This window comes from Eschrichtius robustus, chromosome 9, assembly GCF_028021215.1.
Source record: "Eschrichtius robustus isolate mEscRob2 chromosome 9, mEscRob2.pri, whole genome shotgun sequence".
Classification (NCBI taxonomy): Eukaryota; Metazoa; Chordata; class Mammalia; order Artiodactyla; family Eschrichtiidae; genus Eschrichtius; species Eschrichtius robustus.
Window position 1 is genome coordinate 119,403,212 of NC_090832.1, and position 12,918 is coordinate 119,416,129.

General features: G+C 35.8%; 1 protein-coding gene across 2 annotated transcripts in view; it reads right to left on the reverse strand.

Annotated features, from left to right (window-relative positions):
• Positions 1 to 12,918, reverse strand: part of FILIP1 (filamin A interacting protein 1) — a 266,678-nt gene that overhangs the window by 164,881 nt on the left and 88,879 nt on the right. The gene's annotated exons all lie outside the window — the stretch shown is intronic.

Consider the following 12,918-nt stretch of genomic DNA (forward strand, 5'->3'; position numbering starts at 1 on the left):
GTGGCTGTTTTTTGGATGAGGTTTAAATTACCCACCCAGGATGCTGTGATGTAAGTGCTCTTTCATTTGTAATGTGATTACTCTGGAAACAAGAGTCATCTTCTTAAGGCAATTATAACATGTGAATGTTAATTTAACAAAATAGTCCCTCTCAAGTCTTAGTTTAATAAACATTGGGAGAAGATTTTTATAATTTAAGAATTATTCATTTTCTTAGAATTTTGGCTCCCACATGGACTGTTCTGTGATAGGGTGTTAAAGGACGGGTTGAATTTGGCTTTTAGTATGAAATGTAAAACCATGAAGGCCAAGCATACAAACATTTATTTCTTGATAACCACAAGTGGCCTATGATTAAGACAGAACCTGATAATTTAAGGAAAATTAACTTGTCTAAAGTGAGAACAAGGAATAATTCATGAATGTGCTAATTTTTCTTTCTCCTTCCCCATTAGCCTACATTGGGCTTTAGCTCTGACATGAAAACCAGTGGGAAAACATTAACTATGGTTAATGGACTGAATGGATTTATTTAAGAAGAAATATTTAAAGAACTAAAAGCATCAAATTATCTCCACGACACATATACTGGTCACAGAGACAAAATATAAAATGCATCATAAATCTTACTTCTTCCAAAAACCCAATCTCAAGCCCCATAGAGGTTGAAAGAAATGGCACATTTCCAAATCTCAAAGTCTCTTAGCCAAATTTTTACCTTTCTTTTCTCATCACCTATTTTAATATTTTCCTACCTTTCTAATTAAGGTCTATACAGGGAAGACTGTGGGCACACTAGAGCTTAGGGCCTTTTCAGTCGGTAGAATCTGGATTTGAAATCAGGTCTGCCTACTTTCAAACTGACTAAACTTGAGAAGATTATGTGCTGTTGTTTTTAACTTTACAGAAGATCCCTGAGCAAGGACTATATCTGAATTTGCTTTGCCAAAGTGCCTATTGATGATATAATATTGTAGGTCCTTAAAAATATGTCAAGTAAATGAATAATGAAAGCAAAATTCAAATGAAAATGACTAAATGTTCAATAGAATTTTAAAAAAAAGAAACTTCTTTACAGTAATAGAAAACTAATAAGTAGAAAGTTAATTTTTAAAATTAAAATGGAAGCACTGAGTTTATTATATTACATTTCAAGGAAAATAATGGGGCCTCTCTTGAAAGCCGTTTCCATTTATAATAAATAAAAGCCAAATATGATTTAGGTAAACTGAATCTTAGGAATTTTCCCTGTCTTAATACAGCAGTTTCTCCGAGAAATTTTAATCACCACAACAGCCTCCAAATGTGAAGATGATTTATTCAAAGAGATCTCAACAAGGACAAGCAAAGGATTTATGGTCCTTTAACTTCCTTTATGTAAGTTAAAATACAAGAATTGAGGAGCTTGAAGACTATGGTGCAGAGCAGGGCATCCAGAGCTCTCCCTGTGACAGCACCAACCTTCCTGGTCTTCAGCACCTACAAAGGTACCCAGCTCTACTGAGGTCATTTAAGATGCTTCCATTTGCTATTTCTAAAGGTGTTTTATGACCTCTTGCCTTCACTCCCTTCCCTGGGGGTATAAACTTTAATTAGAAAGGTAGGAAAATATTGGAATAATTGTAGAGAAAAGAAAAGTAAAAATATCGCCTGAAGACTGAACTTGGCAATGTGCTGTTTCTTCCAATCTGTATGTTTTGGAGACTCAGATTAGTACTAACCTACCTCTGTACAGGTATAATTGATGACAGGCATGTTTCTCTGAGTTTAGTGTAAGATGAGGTGAGTGGAAGGTCAATTTTCCATGTGTAGCACTGGTCAACAGGCCCAAGCCCAAGCCTGCCTGAGATGTATTTCTTTTTTTTTTTTTATAAATTTATTTACTTTGTTTATTTATTTTTGGCTGCATTGGGTCCTCATTGCTGCTCACTGGCTTTCTCTAGTTGCGGCGAGCAGGGTCTACTCTTCGTTGCGGTGCGTGGGCTTCTCATTGTGGTGGCTTCTCTTGTTGCGGAGCACAGGCTCTAGGCACGTGGGCTTCAGTAGTTTCAGCACGCGGGCTCAGTAGTTGTGGCTCACAGGCTCTAGAGCATAGGCTCAGTAGTTGTGGTGCATGGGCTTATTTGCTCCGCTGCATGTGGGATCTTCCCCAACCAGGGATCGAACCCGTGTCCCCTGCACTGGCAGGCGGATTCTCAATCACTGCGCCACCAGGGAAGCCTAATATATTTCTGCAGTTACTATATTTATAACAGTACTGGTTTGCATTTAAGATTGCATAATGCCACATGACAAGTTAAACAAAAAATACCATCTTGGAGAATATATCTGTTCTTTCTTCTAAATTCATTAAAATACTAAGAGTTATTCCAGTCTTTTTAAAGTGCTTGGTTTGTAGTTAACTTTAGTAAAATGTCTTTTTCTCACTAAGCCCAAGATAAATTTTTTTTGGCAAAATATATTTTGTGTTCCTCTGAGTATTTGGCCATGATAACAACTTAATTTTACATGATCTCTATATTTGTCAAAATGTGTAGAAATGTTTTATCATCTCTATAGTCAACAAAAAATGAAACATAAATATCCTGGACTTGGTGAAAGGTAAAAACTGCTTTTGAAAAGAAACCCATAATATGTTACTTATAACTGACCAAACTTACCAACTAAGAGAAAAATTCAGCTGATTGCTATGGTAACTTTCAAGTGTTGACATATATCCAGAGCCCATCATTCTGAAATTGTTGAGAGACACTTAGCCACATTTTTGTTCACAAAATGAAAAAACTGTGAAGGAAGAAAGAACTCCTCAAGGTAGGACAGTTCGAGTGAGAGCCGTAGCCATATGACACAGTTCACATGCAGTAAGCCCACTTTTCATTGCAGATGGGTATTCCTTCATTTGCTTCATGGGAATACAAAGGCAAATGACTAACAGGTATAAAACAGTAGAAAAGTTGACATATTTTAGTGAATTTCTTTTCTGCATTTTCTAGGGGTAAGCTTGCTGGGAATCCATCATATCCTAAAACACTCAGTTTTTAACCACTTCCAGCATAACCAGTTGAACTGAATCCCATATTTATTGAGTATCCACTCCACATAGACCAGCCATATGTCAAGGTTGTAGGGTAAACAAAGGAGGTATATCTCTGCCTTCAAGAGTTTCCAATTAGACAGGAATATAAAACGACAAGGTGAAAATGAGCAAACAAACAAGAAGGTATAAAATCAAGTGTCAAATGGAAAGTAATTACTTGCCAAAATGTATAGACCAAACAGTAAGTGCCCTTAAGGAACAAAGAGAAGGAATCATAAAGTCCCATTTATTACAAAGGAAAGTGTGAGGTATCAGTTTTTGTTTTTTTAATATACTTTGAAAGACGAACAACATTTAAAGAGATACAAACACCAAAGAATTTTTTAAGTAAGGGGCTCACCAAGGCTGGTGCTTGCTAGTAAAATGGCAACTTATGTCAAGCAATTCTCTTGTCCTGCCAAGGTCCCACTGGAAACTAAGTTAGAACTAGTCATATTTAGTATTTAGAAAAATGTCATTGCTAGAATATGATAGAATGTTCTGGTTATATTTAAAAGACAATGGAACTCAACTGGAAGAAAAGAAATTGCCTAAGCTATTCTATTTCTGTTTCAAGAAGATTTGGACACCAATTGAGTTCAGATCAGCTAAAGAAACAAGCTACACCATGAGTTCTCAACCAGAGGCAATTTCATCCCTTAAGGGATATTTTTTCAATGTCTAAAGACATTTTTGGTTGTCACAGCTTGGAGGAGGAGGTGCTACTGGTATCTTGTGGGTAGAAGCCAAGGATACATAAGCATAAACATCCTACAGCACACAGGACAAGCCTCCACAACAAAGAATTACCCAGCACAAAATGTCAATTGCTTTGAAGTTGAGAAGCCCTGAGACAGACCACAAGGGCAATTGATGGTGAGATGTCCTAACCAATTCATGCAGCAAAATAGGCTGGATGAAGGTAAAAAATGATGTTACAGTTACGAATGATGGAGTCATATGGAAATCCAAGCTTAGGTTACAGTCTTCTTGTGTCCCTAAAGTTACAATTCTGGTATCAAAGAAGATTTTGGAGGTCATTAAAAACAAATATTTAGTGAAGAAAGACTATATAGTGGGGGAAAGACAGTCTCTTCAATAAGCAGTGTTTGGAAAACTGGACAGCCATAAGCAAAAGAATGAAACTGGACCACTATCTTACACCATACCCAAAAATTAACTGAAAATGGATTAAAGACTTAATGTAAGACCTGAAACCATAAAACTTCTAGAAGAAGACAGAGACAGTAAGCTCCTTGACATTGGTCTCAGAGATACTTTCTTGAATCTGACTCCAAAGGCAAGGGCAGCAAAAACAAAAATAAGCAAATGGACTACATCAAATTAAAAAGCTCCTACACAGCATAGGAAACCATCAACAAAACGAAAAGGCAACCTACTGAGTAGGAGAAGATATTTGCAAATCATACGTCCAATAAAAGTTTAACATACAAAATAGATAAAGAGCTCATACAACTCAATAACAACAAAAAAGATCCAAATATAAAATAGGCAGAGGATCTGAAAAGGCGTTTTTCCAAAGAAGACATACACATGGCCAACAGGCACATGAAAGGATGTTCAAAATCACTAATCATCAGGGAAATGCAAATAAAAACCACAATGAGATATCATTTTACAATGGTCAGAATGGCTATTATCAAAAAAACAACAAAAGACACTGCTTTGGGAAATATCCCCAGTGTTCTCCTTACTTGCTGCAAGCAAAATAAAGCCTTCCTTCTCCTGTGGAAAACAACAACAACAACAACAAATAACAAGTGTTAGTGAGAATGTGGAGAAAAGGGAACCCTCGTGCACTGTTGCTGGGGACGTAAATTGGTGCAGCCCCTATGGAGAATAGTATGGAGGTTCATTAAAAAACTAAAAATAGAACTACCATATGATCCAGCAATTCCACTTCTAGGTACTTACCCAAAGAAAATAAAAACACTAACTTGAAAGACATATGCACCCCTATGTTCATTGAAGTATTATTTACAACAACTAAGATATGGCAACAACTTAAGTATCCACTGATAGATGAATGGATAAAGAAGATGTGGTACACACCTAAAATGGAATACTGCTCAGCCTTAAAAAAGAAAATCTTGCCATTTGCCACAACCTGGATGGACCTTGAGGGTATTATGCTAAGTGAAATAAGTCAGACAGAGAAAGACAAATATCGTATGATTTCACTTATATGTGGAATCTAAAAATCAAAACATACCAACAAACAAACAAAAGCCCAGATTAACAAATACAGCAAATAGAGTGGTGGTTGACAGAGAGAGGTTGAAAGGCCGTGAAATGGGGGAAGTGAATCAAGAGGTACAAACTTCCAGTTATAAAATAAATAAGTCATGAGGATATAATGTACAGCATAGGGAATACAGTCAATAATATTGTATTAGCTTTGTATGGTGACAGATGGTAACTAGACTTATTTTGCAATGTATACAAATGTTGAATCATTATATTGTACTCATGAAATTAAAATATTATATGTCAAATATAGTTCAATTAAAAATAATATTAGGAATGAAAAGGAGGACATACTAAAGTTCATATTTTACATACATATATATGTATCTACATATAAACATATACATACATATATAACTCAAGCATAAAAACAAACAAACAAAAAATGCTTTGCCAAAGGTGCATAACCTGGATCTAATCATGAGGAAACATCAGACAGACCCAAAATGAGGGACATTCCACAAAATATATGACCTGTAATCTTCAAAAGTGTCAAGGAAGGACTAGGGAAATGTTCCAGACTGAAATAAATGAAAGAGATAGATATAACTAAAAGCAATTGTGATTCTGAAACAAATCCTTTTGCCATAGAAGACACTGCTGGGAAAACTGGGAAACTTGAATGGGTTCTGGGAATTCGATGGTAGTAATGTATCAGTGTTAATTTTCTAATCTTGATGCTTGTATCACAGTTACATAGGAGAATATCCTTATTTGTAGGTAATTCACACTAAAGAATTAAGGATGATGGGAATCAGGTTTGAAACTCACTCTCCAATGGTTCCAGGGGAAGACAGTCTTTGTACTGTACTTTCCACTTTTCTGTAAGTTCATGATTGTTTAAATTTTTTAAAAAATAAACAAAACAAATGAATTTTTGGAAAAGCAAAATGTCCATGCATATGCTAGCCAAGAAATGTTTTGTTTAAAAATACAGAGACTTTCTTCTAATAAAGATTTAGATTTAAAAAAAAAAAATACAGAGACATTATAGTTTTATTTGGGACAAGGTAAAACAATTCCTACCAAACCTATATGATAATCTTTTAAATCTTTTATAGCAAACATAGGCTATAAATACACAAGCACAATGTTGGCATTATGATCTTCAGAGAATATCTTATTAAATTTTGGGTCTAAATGGAATATTCCTTATCTATTTGGTCATGTGAACTAATCCATCAAGTCATTTCTAAATAACTTCAACTTTTTTTCTTATTAAATATGCTGCATACTTACTGTAGAAATTTTAAGTCACACTCATCCAAACAGAGATGACCATTGTTAACTCTTGTAATACAGTCTTCTAATGTTTCCAATAGAATCTCAAAGTAGATACTTTTGCAATGTATTTATTTTTATTTAATATATTGTTCTATTAAATAGTCATTTACTTTTTCAAATTTGATGTCAGAGCAACTCGAATTCCTCCTTTCCCTGATTAGTAATATATATTGCCTCCAAGTTTTCACTACAACAAAAAAGCTGCACTCATAGAGCTGTGATTCACTAAATGTCTGCAGTTATACACTCATGCTGTATTTAAAGCCACCTCCCACTCCCCCAAGTGGTTATCATATAGTAACTACCCATATGTCAGACCCAACAATCTTCGCCTTCAAGCACAGTCCATGCGTGAAAACCGAGGAAAAGTAAGGAGGATCCCTCCACTGTAACTTGGTCCAACTGAGATGCTAGTTCTGTCTTCCTTCCAGGCAGTGTCTCCTCAGGAGGTCTGCAGTTGCCATAGAGGCAAGTGGAGGAGCTGTCCATTTGGTTCCCCAGAGGAGGCACAGAGCTTCCATGAGACTATTATACTCATTAGCTATTTTAAGAAGATAACATCAGACAAAAGTTTAATTGGTCTCCATTTTAAAGTGCGTATAATTAAAAGTTTCCATTCAAATGTATCACGAATATAAATCAACGTTATTTGAACTGTAAATCACACACAGTCTGGGCTGGTAAGTGTAAGTCGTTAGAGAAGCAAGTAAAGATCTGATAACACTAAGGGTGGTTAGCTTTCTGCAAAGAAAATTTTATTTTACCAGTCCCTCCCATCAGGAAACTTGCACAAGCCTCTTAGACAGCCTCATCCACCAGAGGGCAGATAGCAGAAGCAAGAAGAACTACAATCCTGAAGCCTGTGGAAGGAAAACCACATTCACAGAAAGATAGGCAAGATGAAAAGGCAGAGGGCTATGTACCAGATGAAGGAACAAGATAAAACCCCAGAAAAACAACTAAATGAAGTGGAGATAGGCAACCTTCCAAAAAAAGAATTCAGAATAATGATAGTGAAGATGATCCAAGACCTCGGAAAAATAATGGAGGCAAAGACCGAGAAGATGCAAGAAATGTTTAACAAAGACCTAGAAGAATTAAAGAACAAACACTTAGAAGAATTAAAGAACAAACAAACAGAGATGAACAATACAATAACTAAAATGAAAAATACACTAGAAGGAATCAATAGCAGAATAACTGAGGCAAAAGAACGGATAAGTGACCCGGAAGACAGAATGGTGGAATTCACTGCTGTGGAACAGAATAAAGAAAAAAGAATGAAAAGAAATGAAGACAGCCTAAGAGACCTCTGGGACAACATTAAACACAACAACATTAGCATTATAGGGGTCCCAGAAGGAGAAGAGAGAGAAAAAGGACCCGAGAAAATATGTGAAGGATTATACTCGAAAACTTCCCTAACATGGGAAACGAACTAGCCACCCAAGTTCAAGAAGCACACAGAGTCCCAGGCAGGATAAACCCAAGGAGAAACGTGCCAAGACACATAGTAATCAAACTGGTAAAAATTAAAGACGAAGAAAAATTATTGAAAGCAACAAGGGAAAAACGACAAATAACATACAAGGGAACTCCCATAAGGTTAACAGCTGATTCCTCAGCAGAAACTCTACAAGCCAGAAGGCAGTGGCATGATATATTTAAAGTGATGAAAGGGAAGAACCTACAACCAAGATTACTCTACCTAGCAAGGATCTCATTCAGATTTGACGAAGAAATCAAAAGCTTTACAGACTAGCAAAAGCTAAGAGAATTCAGCAGCACCAAACAGCTCTACAACAAATGCTAAAGGAACTTCTCTAAGTGGGAAACACAAGAGAAGGAAAGGACCTACAAAAACAAACCCAAAACAATTAAGAAAATGGTCATAGGAACATACATACCGATAATTACCTTCAACGTGAATGGATTAAATGCTCCAACTAAAAGACACAGGCTTGCTGAATGGATACAAAAACAAGACCCATATATATGCTCTCTACAAGAGACCCACTTCAGACCTAGGGACACACATACAGACTGAAAGTGAAGGGATGGAAAAAGATATCCCATGCAAATGGAAATCAAAAGAAAGCTGGAGTAGAAATACTCATATCAGATAAAGTAGACTTTAAAATAAAGAATATTATAAGAGACAAGGAAGGATACTACATAATGATCAAGGGATCAATCCAAGAAGAAGATATAACAATTATAAATATATATGCACCCAACATAGGAGCACCTCAATACATAAGGCAACTGCTAACAGCTCTAAAAGAGGAAATCGACAGTAACACAATAATAGTGGGGGACTTTAACACCTCACTTACACCAATGGACAGACCATTCAAACAGAAAATTAATAAGGAAACACAAGCTTTGAATGACACAATACACCAGATAGATTTAATTGACATTTACATGACATTCCACCCAAAAACAGCAGATTACACTTTCTTCTCAAGTGCACACGGAACATTATCCAGGATAGATCACATCTTGGGTCACAAATCAAGCCTCAGTAAATTTAAGAAAATTGAAATCATATCAAGGATCTTTTCTGACCACAACACTATGAGATGAGAAATCAATTACAGGGGAAAAAAACATAAAAAACACATACACGTGGAGGCTAAACAATACGTTACTCTACAATCAAGAGATCACTGAAGAAATCAAAGAGGAAATCAAAAAATACCTGGAGACAAATGACAATGAAAACACGACAATCCAAAACCTATGGGATGCAGTAAAAGCAGTTCTAAGAGGGAAGTTTATAGCAATACAAGCCTACCTCAAGAAACAAGAAAAATCTCAAATAAACAATCTAACCTTACACCTAAAGGAACTAGAGAAAGAAGAACAAACATAACCCAACGTTAGTAGAAGGAAAGAAATCATAAAGATCAGAGAAGAAGTAAATGAAATAGAAACAAACAATAGCAAAGATCAATAGAAGTAAAAGCTGGTTCTTTGAGAAGATAAACAAAATTGATAAAACATTAGACAGACTCATCAAGAAAAAGAGGGAGAGGACTCAAATCAATAAAATTAGAAATGAAAAAGGAGAAGTTACAATGGACATTTCAGAAATATGAAGCATCCTAAGAGACTACTACAAGCAACTCTGTGCCAATAAAATGGACAACCTGGAAGAAATGGACAAATTCTTAGAAAAGTATAACCTTCCAAGACTGAACCAGGAAGAAATAGAAAATATGAACAGACCAATCACAAGTAATGAAATTGAAACTGTGATTTAAAATCTTCCAAACAAACAAAAGTCCAGGACCAGATGGCTTCACAGGTGAATTCTGTCAAACATTTAGAGAAGAGCTAACACCCATCCTTCTCAAACTCTTCCAAAAAATTGCAGAGGAAGGAACACTCCCAAACTCATTCTATGAGGCCACCATCACCCTGATACCAAAACCAGACAAAGATACTACAAAAAAAGAAAATTACAGACCAATATCACTGAGGAATATAGATGCAAAAATCCTCAACAAAATACTAGCAAACAGAATTCAACAACACATTAAAAGGATCATACACCATGATCAAGTGGGATTTATCCCAGGGATGCAAGGATTCTTCAATATACGCAAATCAATCAGTGTGATACACCACATTAACAAACTGAAAAACCATATGATCATCTCAATAGATGCAGAATTTCATGCATCTATTGACACAATAGATGCAACAGATGCAAAATTCAACACCCATTTATGATAAAAACTCTCCAGAAAGTGGGCATAGAGGGAACCTACCTCAACATAATAAAGGCTATATACGACAAACCCACAGCAAACATCATTCTCAATGGTGAAAAACTGAAAGCATTTCCACTAAGATCAGGAACAAGACAAGGATGTCCACGGTCGCCACTATTATTCAATGCAGTTTTGGAAGTCCTAGCCATGGCAATCAGAGAAGAAAAAGAAATAAAAGGAATACAAATTGGAAAAGAAGAAGTAAAACTGTCACTCTTTGCAGATGACATGACACTATACATAAAGAATCCTAAAGATGCCACCAGAAAACTACTAGAGCTAATCAATGAATTTGGTAAAGTCACAGGATAAAAAATTAATGCACAGAAATCTCTTGCATTCCTATACACTAATGATGAAAAATCTGAAAGAGAAATTAAGAAACACTCCCATTTACCATTGCAACAAAAATAATAAAATACCTAGGAATAAACCTACCTAGGGAGACAAAAGACCTGTATGCAGAAAACTATGACACTAATGAAAGAAATTAAAATTGATACAAACAGATGGAGAGATATACCATGTTTTTGGATTGGAAGAATCAATCTTGTGAAAATGACTCTACTACCCAAAGCAATCTACAGATTCAATGCAATCCCTATCAAATTACCAGTGGCACTTTTTACAGAACTAGAAAAAAAATCTTAAAATTTGCATGGAGACACAAAAGACCCCGGTTTGCCAAAGTAGTCTTGAGGGAAAAAAACGGAGCTGGAGGAATCAGGCTCCCTGACTTCAGACTATACTACAAAGCTACAGTAATCAAGACACTATGGCACTGGCACAAAAACAGAAATATAGATCAGTGGAACCGGATAGAAAGCCAAGAGATAAACCCACGCATCTATAGTCAACTAACCTATGACAAGGGAGGCAAGGATGTACAATGGAGAAAAGACAGTCTCTTCAATAAGTGGTGCTGGGAAAACTGGACAGCTACATGTAAAAGAATGAAATTAGAACACTCCCTAACACCATACACAAAAATAAACTCAAAATGGATTAGAGACCTAAATGGAAGACTGGACACTATAAAACTCTTAGAGGAAAACATACAAAGAACACTCTTTGACATAAATCGCAGCAAGATCTTTTTTGATCCACCTCCTAGAGTAATGGAAATAAAAACAAAAATAAACAAATGGGACCTAATGAAACTTTAAAACTTTTGCAAAGCAAAGGAAACTACAAACAATATGAAAAGACAACCCTCAGAATGGGAGAAAATATTTGCAAACAAATTAACAGACAAAGGATTAATCTCCAAAATATATAAACAGCTCATGCAGCTCAATATTAAAAAAACAAACAACCCAATCCAAAAATGGGCAGAAGACCTAAATAGACATTTCTCCAAAGAAGACATACAGATGGCCAAGAAACCCATGAAAAGCTGCTCAACATCACTAATTATTAGAGAAATGCAAATCAAAAGTACAATGAGGTATCACCTCACACCAGTTAGAATGGGCATCATCAGAAAATCTACAAACAACAAATGCTGGAGAGGGTGTGGACAAAAGGGAACCCTCTTGCACTTGCACTGTTTGTGGGAATGTACATTGATACAGCCACTATGGAGAACAGTATGGAGGTTCCTTAAAAAACTAAAAATAGAATTACCATATGACCCAGCAATCCCACTACTGGGCATATACCCAGAGAAAACCATAATTCAAAAAGACACATGCACCCCAATGTTCATTGCAGCACTATTTACAATAGCCAGGTCATGGAAGCAACCTGAATGCCCATCGACAGATTAATGGATAAAGAAGATGTGGTACATATATACAATGGAATATTACTCAGCCATAAAAAGGAACGAAATTGGGTCATTTGTGGAGACGTGGATGGATCTAGAGACTGTCATACAGAGCGAAGTAAGTCAGAAAGAGAAAAACAAATATCGTATATTAACGCATACATGTGGAACCTAGAAAAATGGTACAGATGAACCGGTTTGCAGGGCCGAATTAGAGACAGAGAGGTAGAGAACAAATGTATGGACACCAAGGGGGGAAAGTGGCCGGGGGTTGGGGGGTGGTGATGTGATGAATTGGGAGATTGGGATTGACATGCATACACTAATATGGATAAAATGGATAACTAATAAGAACCTGCTGCATAAAAAAATAAATAAAATTAAATTTAAAAAAATTTTTATTTTATAACCTGAACTAGTAATGAGGAGAATCTGACATAAAACAATGGGTGGCTCAGAGTTAACTCAATTCCTCTCCTGAAATCACCTTACAGTCCTTGTTGTGTTTATGGTGGCTGGGACTTGTCCACCACGCCACCATTCCCTACATAGGATTACCCTGCACACGTTAATAATATAATATAGTATTTTATTATTATATCACACAAAATATGTTAATAATGTATTAAAATTAACTATTAAATTAATATATTAATATAGTATTAAAATAATAAAAAAATCTTTTCTGAGGTTTAACACGTTAAAATGGCTTTCAATATTGCTTACTTTTTTGACTCTGA